A 13,004-nucleotide genomic window follows, 5' to 3' on the forward strand; every position below is an offset into this window, starting at 1 on the left:
CACAGAGCGGTAAAACAATGATTGTGTGAATTAACAGTAGTATTAATTCCTCAGCCTAAAGATAAGGATACAGACTTCAAAGCATGGCAAGGCGAAAGAAAGAGCCCGCCCACACGCCAACCGGCGAGCGAGACCCGCTTACCATCAAGATTGTCTGCGCTGTGGGCCTTCAACTGCAGATCGTTAATGTTGCTATAGTGAAGTTTAGGTGTGTCTGTTTGTTCACAGCATTTCAGTGATGGATGTTATATAAATAGGGATGTAAAGATTCACCCTGAGCCGGTTGAAAATCGATTATAATATGTGACGATTCAAGTCGGTTGAGAGGTTATAAAAATCGCAGTACATGTTTTGAACAGCACGGGCCGCTGTTTTTCTGCAACCTTGGTAAACGTGGATATGCTGATATTTCTTAAAAAAGTAAAAGTTAGGAAAAGCACAGACAAAGTCTTAGTTTGTATATATTAAAGAGAGTTTTGTATTAATCATTTTTTATTTGATTTGGAATTTGTTTTAAAACTGCAATTAAGTTTTGTTATTTGACATAAAATATATTTTTATTTTACAAAGAATTGTGCAGCATTAGAAAAATTATAAAAGGGCAGTTGTTCATTTAAAATTTTCCTCAACTCATTCTGTGAAAAAATTGTGATTAAACCTCATCGTGAGATCAGAATCGTGAATCGCATCGCATCGTGAGCTGAGTGAATCATTACATCCATATATATATAAATGGTGGATATAACACTGGATTTGGAAATTGTTTGAAACTGATAGATGGTGCGGTCCCAGTGCTAAAAGATGCCAGACATGAACCGCATCAAACTAAAGTCAAACTAAAGCCCTATTCGCACGGGATTAGTATTATCTGGGGACCTCTGGTCATTTGTAATAATTGCAGAGATTGTCTGTGATCATGTTGCGCATTCGCACTGGATAAGTGAACTCTGTGATTTTACTCGAATTTACTGACTTATCTCCCGAAAATGACGTGAAGGCGCTTCCCTCTTTCTAAACATGGCACGAAAGAGAGCTTAACATGGATGCGCTGTCTGACAGAGATTCACCGACGCAGCCTTTAGCCCGTTACTGTACACACCAGGCTGGACCTCGCGTTGCGTTTTGCCGCGTCCCACAGTTTAGAAGCTAACTATCTTCATTGAACATGTCAAAGCAACTGTTTCAAATCTCGCTTAAGTGGTTTAAAAGCCTGTACACGAATAAGAGCGTGATTACATAATGTAACGCTAGACAAAGGATGTCAAAACAAACGGATGCTGCGTTAATTGCGTTAAATATTTTTCACACGTTAATTTGAAATAATTAATCGCATGCTTTAACGCGTTACCGTTGACAGCCCTACTTGAAAGTCTTGTCGTTGTAGGTGTAGTTGTATGTAAACAGAAGAATGTTCCTTACCGCATGCTGCCATGCATGTCATCCATCTCCATATATTCCTTCTTTTTTGTTTCGCTCTTCTGATCCTGTCATGTTTTTTTACAGTGAATATTTTCTCTCTGCCAATATTATTGTTGTCTGGTATGTAGCGACATAACCCAGCACCCAAAATACTGTGAAAACACTCCAACGCAGCTTCCATTCTTTGCGAAAGATGACTGAAAAGGCGCACAGAAACCTTGAAAAAATGAGATACGATCCCGCCAAATCTTCTTCAAAATTTCAAATCGCAGAGATGCCGATTCGCACTGGACTAATATTATCACAGGACTTCGGTGTTTTTCAAAATATGGTAGGTAATTTGTGGGGGAATTTTTACTTGACAAATTACAGACATGGCCGTTTCCCACGGGATTAAGATCACAGACAATCTCTGCGATTATTACAAATGACCAGAGGTCCCCAGATAATACTAATCCTGTGCGAATAGGACTTAAATCATATGTCTGTGTTTTGTTGGCAATCGGCATGTATGTGCATAATGTAAAAAACACGAAGGGATTAATGCGATGATGTGTTGTTGTGTGCTGGTGCTGTAGTTCTATCCCACTGCCTGCCTCCAGCAGCTCGTCTTTTTCCGGAATAAATCGTACAGCTGTATCTCTCTTTTATAAATTTGATCAAACTAAATACTCTTCGAAGATACGACATATGCAGTGCTTCTGTATAGGTACTCAAGATTAATATGAGATTGGCAGAAACTGATTGTGTTACCCGATCTTTAACATAGTTAGAACAGAAGAGAACGATACTATCAGAGATGGTGACTGATGTATGCATTTAGCCTCCAAATCATGTTTGTCATTAGTTTTACAAACAATCAATGACATGACAACATGTTCTCCTGAATATAGCTTTAAGTGTGTGTGTGAGCGTGCGTGTTTGTGTGGCTGAAAAAAAGCAACTTTTCATGTTACACACAGATGTCACAGTCCTGCATTCTTAGTTCTGTATTTCTAGTCATGTGGCAGGATCGGGACGGAGCCCTTAGGTTCTATGTGAGAAAGCCATGAGTTGTTTGTCATGACATCTCATGTGTTTTCTCGTGTCTTGTCATTGGCCCCGCCCCTCTCGTTTCATGTATTGCTTCCCTGCCGTGTCTTATGTTTCCCACCTGCCCTCATCAATTATCCTTTGTTTGTCTTCCCTTTAAATTGCCCTCATGTTTCATTGTCTTGTGATCTTGGATTGTGTATGTATTTGAACCCTGTACCTTGTGCTGTGTTTCGTGTGCGTTGTCTACCTGTTCCCCGAGTTCTTGCCTGGTCTGTAAGTTTGGTTTATTCTTTAGCCTTAGTTTCTGTTTTGCCCCATAGTGGGAAGTTTTTCTTTATCCTTTTGAAAAGCATTTTTGGTTATTGTGTTTGTCCCCCATCGAGGGTTTTTGTTTTGTTTCTTAGTTAATTAAATCTTGTCTTTCTGTTAACCCCGTAACTGCCGCCTGCATTTGGGTTCTTTCCGCCACGCCAGCTCGTGACACACAGACACCCACAAAAATGATATGGGTCCAGTAGTTCGCAGAGTTCTTATGCATGTAATATTTGTTGTTAATTGTCTGCTCATCCCAGTTATGAGACTATGAGAAATAAAACATAAACCACTGAATGGAGCCAAAAAAACTATCATTTTGTTTTCAGTAGAAATTAAATGTAATTTAAAACTAATGCAAACCTATACTTAAGGTAACACAGCTTTAATGAATACTTTTTCAGTGATGCATCATTGTAGAATGCATACAAACACTGATTTAATAAATGACTCTATTGACAGTTACAACAACACTGTGGCTCTTAGCCTATTAAGACTTATTAAAGGCGTGGTGTCCGATTTCTCTTAGCCGTTGTTGATGTTCAAATCACCAAAACAGACACACCCCTACCCCCATCTTTCGCTTTGTCCATCCTCTGCACTGTGCACCTTACTGCTGATTGGCTACAAGGTTGTTTTGGTACTCGGCCCGACTTTGTCTAAACAATGCGTAATTCGGAAATCGGACATCCCGCCTTTAAGTGTTGATTCCCTGCTGTTGGAATGATGCATCTGCGTGGACTCTGCACTTAGATGTGGTTTTCATCAAACAAGTGAATAGTTCAAGTGCACCTTACTCAATTATGGACACAGGATAACAGAGATGTCATGGAGAATTACAGAGACCCTGGTATCCATAAGCCCTTCTAATAAACACTGTTTAATTTGTCTCTCCGGGAAATATGTGCCAAACGCAGACTTGACATTAGTGTCTTTGAAACTCTAATTAGTAATATACTGCTGTCGAGAGAGAAAGAGAAAAACAGATAGAGCACAAAGAGTGATTTCCAGGAAGTGAACAGTCTAATCCCTGTGTGAGAGGTGAGGGAATTATTGCATCACTCTGACACTATTTACAATACATGACCATGAGGCCCAGAGCCCACCCTTAAGCAGGGGCCCACATACAACCCACACCCTTAACCAAGGGCTCCATACGGCACACACAAGATACACAAGATACTCTCCATACACACTCACATATCCATCCATACATACACATTGACTCACACCAGTCACACTTCTTACAATAATCATAACTTCAGTGAATCACACACACACTTAACCAGAAAGCCACATATACGGTTTAGAACATATAAGATAGGCGTACATACCCATACACACTTAACCACACTAGTACGCAAACATTCACAATGGTTTTCCCCATTTTATGAACATACAACAATCTCCACAAGAAACTAAATGAAGAGTTTCAGAGGGCCCTACAAATGTACTTGTTCTCTTACTGTAGCATCTGAAATGCTTCGTAAATGTTCAATTCATTTATTTTATTTATCCAGTTTATTTTATAAAATCCAAGAAATCTTTTACAAAAGTGACCTGGCCAAGAGGACAGCAGCAAGCAACATAAAGACAATTTACAACATCAATCATAATACAATACAATCAATCACAACACAGTTTACCACAGAACACATGTTGTTGCGGGTCTGTGGTTTTTGTTTTAACAGTTTTTCATCTGTGCTTCATTGTAGCCTACTCCCTACTGTGCGCAGTTCACCGCCAATAAAACAAACTCCTTTATCAAACGCACCTGTACCTAAACGTAATTTTTAACTTATAAACCACAAAATGGAGAACCCAAACACGCACGTTCAGCCTAAACAGCAGCAGGAGTCCAAGGACACAGCACGAGAGAGAAGCGCGTATTTTAAGACAGACTTTTTTGTTCACACGAGAAAAAATGAAATAAATCACATTTAAAGTTACAAAAGGGTCAAAAGTTTCAACGATGCACTGTCAAAACTGGCTGGTTTACGCTGACTGGAGATACTGGTTTCTGCTGACTTCACAGTGACCCATTTAGGGCGCATTGCAAGAATTTCAACCTGTCCTAAATCAAGACAGTCGGATCAGCAAACATACCGGCAAAAATGTAAAGTTTTCATTCATATAATTTCACTGTAAACAGTGTGCACTGAATGTTTTTGCTGTGCGCTCGCACATCCCATCACGCCGGGAATGAAAACATTAAGGTGAGGAGGAATTAAGCTCCGTGATACATTCCCGCGAGCAGCGCGTTTCGCTTCCGCGCATCCGCGACCCTCGAGCATCAAACTAAATGTCATGTATCACAACTCTATTACTTAATATTTCCACTCGCTTCTCAAGTGTAGCTTGTACACGAGAGCTTCATTGATTCATGGAAGCAAACAACTAAGCTTTAAGTATATTAAAACCGTTCCACACCTGAACTGTATTGAACTGTAAAACTACAAAGAAAATCTTACCGTGCATTTCCGCGACTGACTTCGGCTATCGGTGAACATTCCGTCCGCGCCTCAATGGAAGCCACGAGCGAGCACGTCTTCACAATAACAATCCACAAGAAAACCACTCCAAAGTGGGAAACCGGACAAAAATGCACCAAACACGCAAACTGAGGAATCCCACCATATAGCGATACTCGGCGTTTCTGCAACGGGTTCCGTGTGTTTTTTTCCGTTACCGGGTCCACATCCTCCGTTCCCGAGCGCCTGTAGACAGCGCTGAGCTGATGCGAAGTACGAAAGTAGGTCAGACGGGAGCTCAATACTCAACCAACGACATCACTAACCGCCCGCAGCCTCACACACACACACACACACACACACACACACACACACACACACACACACACACACACACACACACACACACACACACACACACACACACACACGACACACACACACACACACACACACACACACACACACACACACACACACACACACACACACACACACACACAGCTGAGAAAAGATCCCCACGTCAGGACATAAATACCCCAAAACATCATTTTTTAAACATTTTTGGTATGGCTGGCTGTTGTCAGCGCTTGTGTATATGCGGGGCTGAAGCATAGGCTTATATTCGTATGCAACTCATCAGCATAGTTTTTTTTACCACAGGGCAGTAACATTCTCCTGGAAGATGACAAACCTATAGCCCAAGTTTGTGCAAAGCCCATAAATTAAGATCAAAGTCCGACAACAAGACTAATTGATGCCAATGAAATCTCATTTTTGGCAGCTCAAAGAAAATAATATTAGGAACGTTGAATACATCAACAAATATGGTTCAAATTCTGCTGATGTGAAAGATGCAAAGCAAAGTAGTCTATATTCAAAGTCTCTGACTATTCAAGAAAAGCCATTAGAGTGATTGCTGGAGGGGATTTATAAGACATGGTGTGAATTACATGAATTTGCATGTTGCAGGGCACTGGGCTACCTGTCTGAAGCATGCTGTATCAAAGCCTGCTGTAACATTGCACTCCTCTATTTTGCAGGCAGTTTTCTCACATATTTGCCAAATGCAGTAAAACCAAGGTCTGTTTCAGTGTCACACCAAATAATGATACATTTAATGATACAATAAACCGCCTTAGATATGTGGATTTGATGTACAAAGTCACAGTCACCGTCAGAGCCATCTGTATTTCCATAAATGTGAGTATATAAAAAGCAAAGATAAATATAAAACAAAACTTTATAAAAGCTTTAAAACGGCTTTATCCACACTTTGTAAGGTGTCTATTTGTCAATATACAGTAAAGTTTCAACAACAAAAAAACTAACCCTCTCTCTTTCTCTCAACAGGTATTGGTCTGGCTTTTGTTGAAACTAGTAACTTTGTATTAGCACCTATTGTATTATTGCTCCTGTATGACATATCGCTTATTGCTCCCTGAACTCTCTGTATGTCGCTTTGAATAAAAGCGTCTGCTAAATGACTAAATGTAAATGTAAACTCAAAAACCATTCGTTTTCAAAGTAAACATGTAAGTCTCCAGATGTAACAATGATTTTCTTTTTAAAAACTCCAAACATGGGATCTGTTTTTCAATATCCAACCAACACCTTTTAGATGATGTAAAACATCTAAAGCAGAAATAATGTGTGCTGTTGGAATCACAGTTTCAGGACTGAGACGGTTGCCATGGCGAACACAGAATCCTCCCTCAGACCCTCCATCCAACATGGCTGCTCTACTGAAACACATCTGCTGTGTGACCTTACCAACACAATGTCTTTTACAGTAAATGTACTCACCAAATAGATTTAATTGCTTGCATTACACTTAACACTTTAATGACTTTTATTGCAGTAAGCAAAAGTAGCTTAAAAACTCTGCTAATTATTTTAAAACTGAAAGCAATGCGGTCTAATTAATGATGGATGATGATTTGAGGGTGTTTTGACTATTTAGATTCCACATTGCATTGTGTCATGGCATATAAATGAAGCTCAACAAATAAAGATAATCCCTAGGACAATTATTTTTCTTTCTTTCTTTTAATGTTTTGCTTTGTCACTGGGTTTTTTTTTAATGTCAGTGCTACTTTGGTTGGGAAGCTGACTGCGGGCTCTGTTGCTTTAAAGAACTACACAAGGAATATGGGTCAGTGGAACAGCAGCACAAGTGAGGAGGAGGAACTGAGAGGCAGAAAAGGAGAGGGAACGAACTGAATGCTTTGTAGCCGAGTTTTTGTTTGATTGTTAGAGGAAAATCACAATGATTCTTCCATGTCAGCGCTCCAGGTGTTTTTTATGTTAAACATCAAGCAAGAAATAATGACAGGAACAGATATAAAATCTGATGTGTGATAAGGGTGTGTGCGTTTACAACCTACAACTGTCTGTTGCAAACCTATATAAGGTCAAGTGATTTGTTCATAAGGAATTCATAAGCCAGTCATTGGATGCTAACTGTGTAGGGTCACTCCCCTCAGACCAGAAAGATGGCCTCTGTCCCAACAACACAATCCTTTGAGATCACACCAAGCCCAGATGAATTCTCACAAAACAAATGAACACATCTATAGTATCTATAAAAGTGTACTTCATGCTCTTACATATCACACAGAAACATGCATATCTGAGACTGCAGACATACTTGTCGCAATGTTTCCCACGGATGGTTTGTACAAATATGTAATATTTGCAAATATTATAGCTCGATGTGGTTTGTTTACCAGGTCCTGCACCGACGCATGCTGATTCACTTAAGCAGTCAATTTATAACCACATACAAACCTCTGCTTCCTGATGCCACCCGTATTATTGTAAACAGTCTCACAATCCCCTACATTTAAAAATGCTGACATTCTTCACTCTCTATCTGCGCTCCATCAGTTTCTGTTACTGTCTCTGTGTCTCTGTTGATAAAATCAGAGCATTTTTAGGTTCTTTATAACATACTATTTTTAGTTATGCGTTCACAAAAATGTGCCTGAAATGCATAAACAAACGTTATGATATTAAGTATATTTGACAGATTTCACTATAAATCAGTCAGATGTTCATGGCTGAATTAATATAATTGCTTTAACTAGAAGTAGTTCATGGTTTTGACCTTATATCATTTCAAAAGTCAAAGAAATGAAAACAAATACCACACAATACTCATCCTGGAAGTGATTTCAGCTATTAGACTAATAAGAATGTTACCAAACAACTGTCAAACAGGTACAACAAGCCATTTGTCAACAGATCTGACAGCTACGTTCTCCGTCTATTGTTGTAACTTACAGTAGCTATCTTCTTCTATACTCTGTATTTCCAAACAATTGTCAAGGAATTTATAAAACATATGTTTGCATATGAATGAAACCTGAAATCTTTACACATGAAAATTCGAAAGAGCAGTCAACGACCAATGACTAGACGCACAGATACCAAATTTCTTACCAATAGCCGTTTATTCAGAGTGATATCTGTCGATGCTGATACCGATTCTGAAGATTAAATTAATATTTCTTAACTTTTTGAATGTTATTAATACATATGACTATTAATATTGAGCATCAAACTGACATTCTTAACATTTTCTATACAGCACAAATTTAGATTTACAGGATATATCGTAGAGCTGTAATTGGGCCTTAAAAGTTAGGCCCGACAGGGTCCGAGCCCGACAGAATTCGGCCCAAGCCCGACAAGTACATTTTGATTGACAGCTTTTTAAAAGCCCGAACCCGTTTACAGCCAGACATTAGGCTATTCAAATGTACGCACGCACACAGCTTTTGTCAAGAATGCGTCATTTATATATGTTTTAACATAATTTATTAATGACTAACGTAGGCTATAGGCCACTTGGAAGTTGGAACAAAGAAATAAAATAAGTCCTCTGTAACATCGTAACATCTCACATATCCCACTGGCTCATTATTCTCATTATGCACATGGTCAAAACTTTTCTTCACCTCAGACTTTGCTTTAGTTGCTGGTGCAACCAAAACGTAATCGCCAGAGGCAAGCCTCCGTTTCACCTCCTCAGCATCCATTTTCGCATCTTTCTCGCGCAAATCAGAACGCATCACATGACCGCTCATTTACTGCGCAAGCCCGAGCCCGGCCCGAGCCCATGTAAAATGATAGAAATTAAGCCCGAACCCGACGGGTTCAAAGATCTTCAGCTCTAAATCGGCCCTGATCATCGGTTCTTTTTAAACTATTAAATAGTTTTTATATATTGGTGCATCTCTACTCATTCTAAAACAAAATGGTTATTCCGCTCTTGCCATACAACAAAGGTTTACAGCTACAAAAACACCATATAAAACAGAATAAAGTGCACAAGTCATTCGGACTCCGCTTATGGTGCTTTTCGGAATTTGACAGCTGTGTTCACTGGAAACTGTTATTGTACAGACAAAAATCACTTTTGTGAGGAAATAAAAGCATGTGTGTTTTGAATGATACAAGGGTGACTGAATTCTCATTGGGGTGAACTAATGCTTTAACCTTTCTACTTCTCTTGTTGAGCCCAACACAAGATTATGTATGTCAGCAGCAGTTTCCTTCAACCTCAAAGGACAGAAGAGATGTTTAAAGCCCTACAGACAAAAATATACATTCAACCAGACATACTCCATCTATTCACGCATCCACGGCTTTATCAGACTGTCTATCCACCATTCTATTTATTGAGCTCTGAATTCTGACATCATAACATACAGGCTGTTAGACGCACTGGTCATTTATGCTTGTGTGTTGATCTGTGTTGTAATTATCCGCATACGTGTCCCTCGTTACACAGTAAACCCATATTGTTCTTTTACAATTGTAATTATCTTAATGTGGTCTGACCCAGCTAAATGAAAAGCTAATCATTAAGTAAAAGAGGCTGTTTGTGAGTGTGTGTGAACGTTTCCTTTTGTTTAATGGTCAAGAGTCATTGAATGGTGGTTATGGTTCTCAACTCTTTATAAGAGAATAAAGACAGAGAGAGAAAGATCAGGCGAGAGAAAAAAGTGGGGGTCTATTAGAGGGGGAAAACACAAAGTAATTAAGAGAAGAGAGACTATAATTAAAATGGATTTTAATTTAACAGTGAGCTACTTTATATCAAACAGAACAGTGATCACTTAATTATACAGGCAACATCACAGAAAGAGAAAGTGGGGGAGAGCGAGTGAAGAGAATGGAGGGGCTGGGTAAGAGATTGACTATCTGCTGTGAAGTCTATTATCCTTCTGGATCTAACCATATTGCTTGTGTAGACCGTTTCATCGGGCGCGAGTGCCTGACTCCCAGTTAACTTCCGGTTTGTGTTTGGCTAGTGTCCAATAATATAACTATTTATATTTTATTTTTGTCAATATTAATTTGTATTATTGTTTTAATGTATAATAATTGTATTAAATAATCGATTTGTTGAATTTTGTTGTATGTTCATTTTATAAAATAAACAATTTGTTGAATGGGTCCTGTAGTTCGGACGCATTTAAAGAAACCGTATGGTACATTGACATCTAGTGGTTGAGCTTGGTATCGGTGTCTAAATTCAAAATATTGGAGAGACAAGTTTAGCCAAGTAACGGTTCTTGTCGGTTTCTACTGATTGTTATCAGAAATAATCTACAGGCACTCTATTGTTTGTGAATGTGTACCGGAAGTTCAGTTGGGATCACGTTTGTTTATGTTGTTAAGATGAAACCGTCTATAATTGGAAAAATTCAACTACTTCAGTGCTTTTCAGCATCTCTAAGGGTGCGTTTATACTTGACATTAACATGCGATCTCGGTGATCCGAACAAGCAGATCGGATCTTCAGACAATCAGGACACAGCGCGTTTACACTTGTAACAAGTGGCTTCAACATCTGGATAACTGATCGGATCTCTAGTTTCCCGCCCATTATTTTAATAAGCTGCAATTTAAAAATAGCCCAGGTGCGGGGAGATTTCACACAACACGTATAACGGGGAGGATGAGCATGTTACAGATTTGATACGCAGCCATGTTGAACTCGAGGCAGCGGTGGGAAGTAAACCATGGTTAAAATGATTAATGATCTTATGTGAAAGTATAAGCAGAGGACGTAAAATGACACAAGCTTTTGTACTTGAGCTGTGGCGGGTTTCACACACACAGACTCTAACGGTGTTTTTAAACACATCATTTGTTTATTCATGTCACGGACACATAAACTAATCACATAAGTAGGCCGAAGTTCCTATGATCAAAAGCGACCACTTACACCGTTCTCGTGTATTTGGGTTGGTTCGGCTGAAAGTGACAGCGCGTCGTTTCTTTGGTCTGCGCCCTAAATAGCGTGTTTACTGACATCAGCTATAAGCAACACTATACAATCTTGTTTCTGTGTGTAAATGATATACGGTGTATTCAGAGCTCCGTTTCAAGCTGCCCGTTTGCCGCTTAATCTGTCTTCCGGGGACGGTACTTACGAGTCAGATCCGTGGGCGTGGCTTGTTGGTTTTGACTAAATCTTTGGTGTTTCAAGTCTTACGAAACCTTTACCCTAACCCTAACCTTACTCTAACCATCTAAACTACCTATGATTGTTAAAATTGATGAAAAAACACGTTTGGGTGATCACGTCAGACTCGAAACACCAAGGATTTAGTGAGAGCCGTACGAGACACGCGGCAGCAGCCCTCGGGGAACCGGAGAGTTGATTACGCCGTATAGGCTATAGTAAACACACAACGTATGTTAGAAACAAGCTGGTATAGTGTTGCCATTCGTGTCTGTGACATGAAAATAAACAAATGATGCGTTTTAAGCTGGCGCTGTGTGTGCGAGTAAACGCCATTCATGGCAGTCACAAATACAGCGATGATACAGCTGAAGTGGTCAAGTAAAACATCTCGTGTGATTTGACATAAATCCTCTGTAGGTTAAAGTATCCATGATAATTTCGTGGGAAAATGAACGACTGTGCAACGTTCGTGAGCAAGAGTAAACTTTCCGCTGCATTTTCAGACAGACGAGATATTAATGATAGCGGGCGGGGTTTTATGTGAAATTGTACCGGTAAATGTATAATAAACTGTCTGGATTGCGTTTACATTACACTGAGATCCGATCACAATGCGTCCTCGACTACCTCTGGATCAGGACACGCTGATCGGATGATATTCCGATCAGAAGCGCGTTTACGCTTGTCTTTTCAATGTGTATGTGGACAACATCCAGATACAGATCGCATGTTAATGCCAAATATAGAGGCACTTCAGGTAAAATCAGGTGTCAGATTAAGAAAGTGCTTTTCAGCATTGTTTGCATGCCTAAATTGTGAGTTTGTTTGTGTGTTTACCATCACCTCTCATTACTATGGTAATGAATTCAGAAATGAACAGGGATGGGATGTAACTATATTGTGTATGCATACACATGCATTCAGAGATTCAACTGGACAGAAGCTCAGAGACAACCAATAAGCGAGTACTAGAGCTCAGCTCAAAACTGCAACGTACACACACACACACACATGCATAAACTGAAAAACACAAATATACACTGAGCTTTAACATCTGAGACAAATATACATCGGAGACAACTGCTGAGAATTTTGCATTATTTATCATTTACTTTTCAATTAAAAAATGTAAGGTTACATATTAACTCATCTTATTAGCTTCAATAGACGAATATCCGACCTCTCACCACAGTCTGATGACACGGTGCACATTAAAGACAGAAATAAAACTGTTATTACTATCAACCAGATTTCCTCTTTATTTTCCATTGTAACTTTTCTAT

The 13,004-nt window shown here is 39.3% G+C and overlaps 1 protein-coding gene across 3 annotated transcripts in view; it reads right to left on the reverse strand.

Annotated features, from left to right (window-relative positions):
• npas2 (neuronal PAS domain protein 2) overlaps positions 1–13,004 on the reverse strand; it is a 62,799-nt gene that overhangs the window by 35,585 nt on the left and 14,210 nt on the right. Inside the window, exon 1 of one of the 3 annotated variants that reach the window (XM_057354657.1) lies at positions 5,238–5,549. The exons of the other annotated variants lie outside the window; for them this stretch is intronic. The gene's annotated coding sequence lies outside the window, so the exon portion shown is untranslated. Of the gene's footprint in view, positions 1–5,237; positions 5,550–13,004 lie in introns of those variants that run through there. 3 annotated transcript variants of the gene reach the window in all.

This window comes from Triplophysa rosa, linkage group LG2, assembly GCF_024868665.1.
Source record: "Triplophysa rosa linkage group LG2, Trosa_1v2, whole genome shotgun sequence".
NCBI classification, from domain to species: Eukaryota; Metazoa; Chordata; class Actinopteri; order Cypriniformes; family Nemacheilidae; genus Triplophysa; species Triplophysa rosa.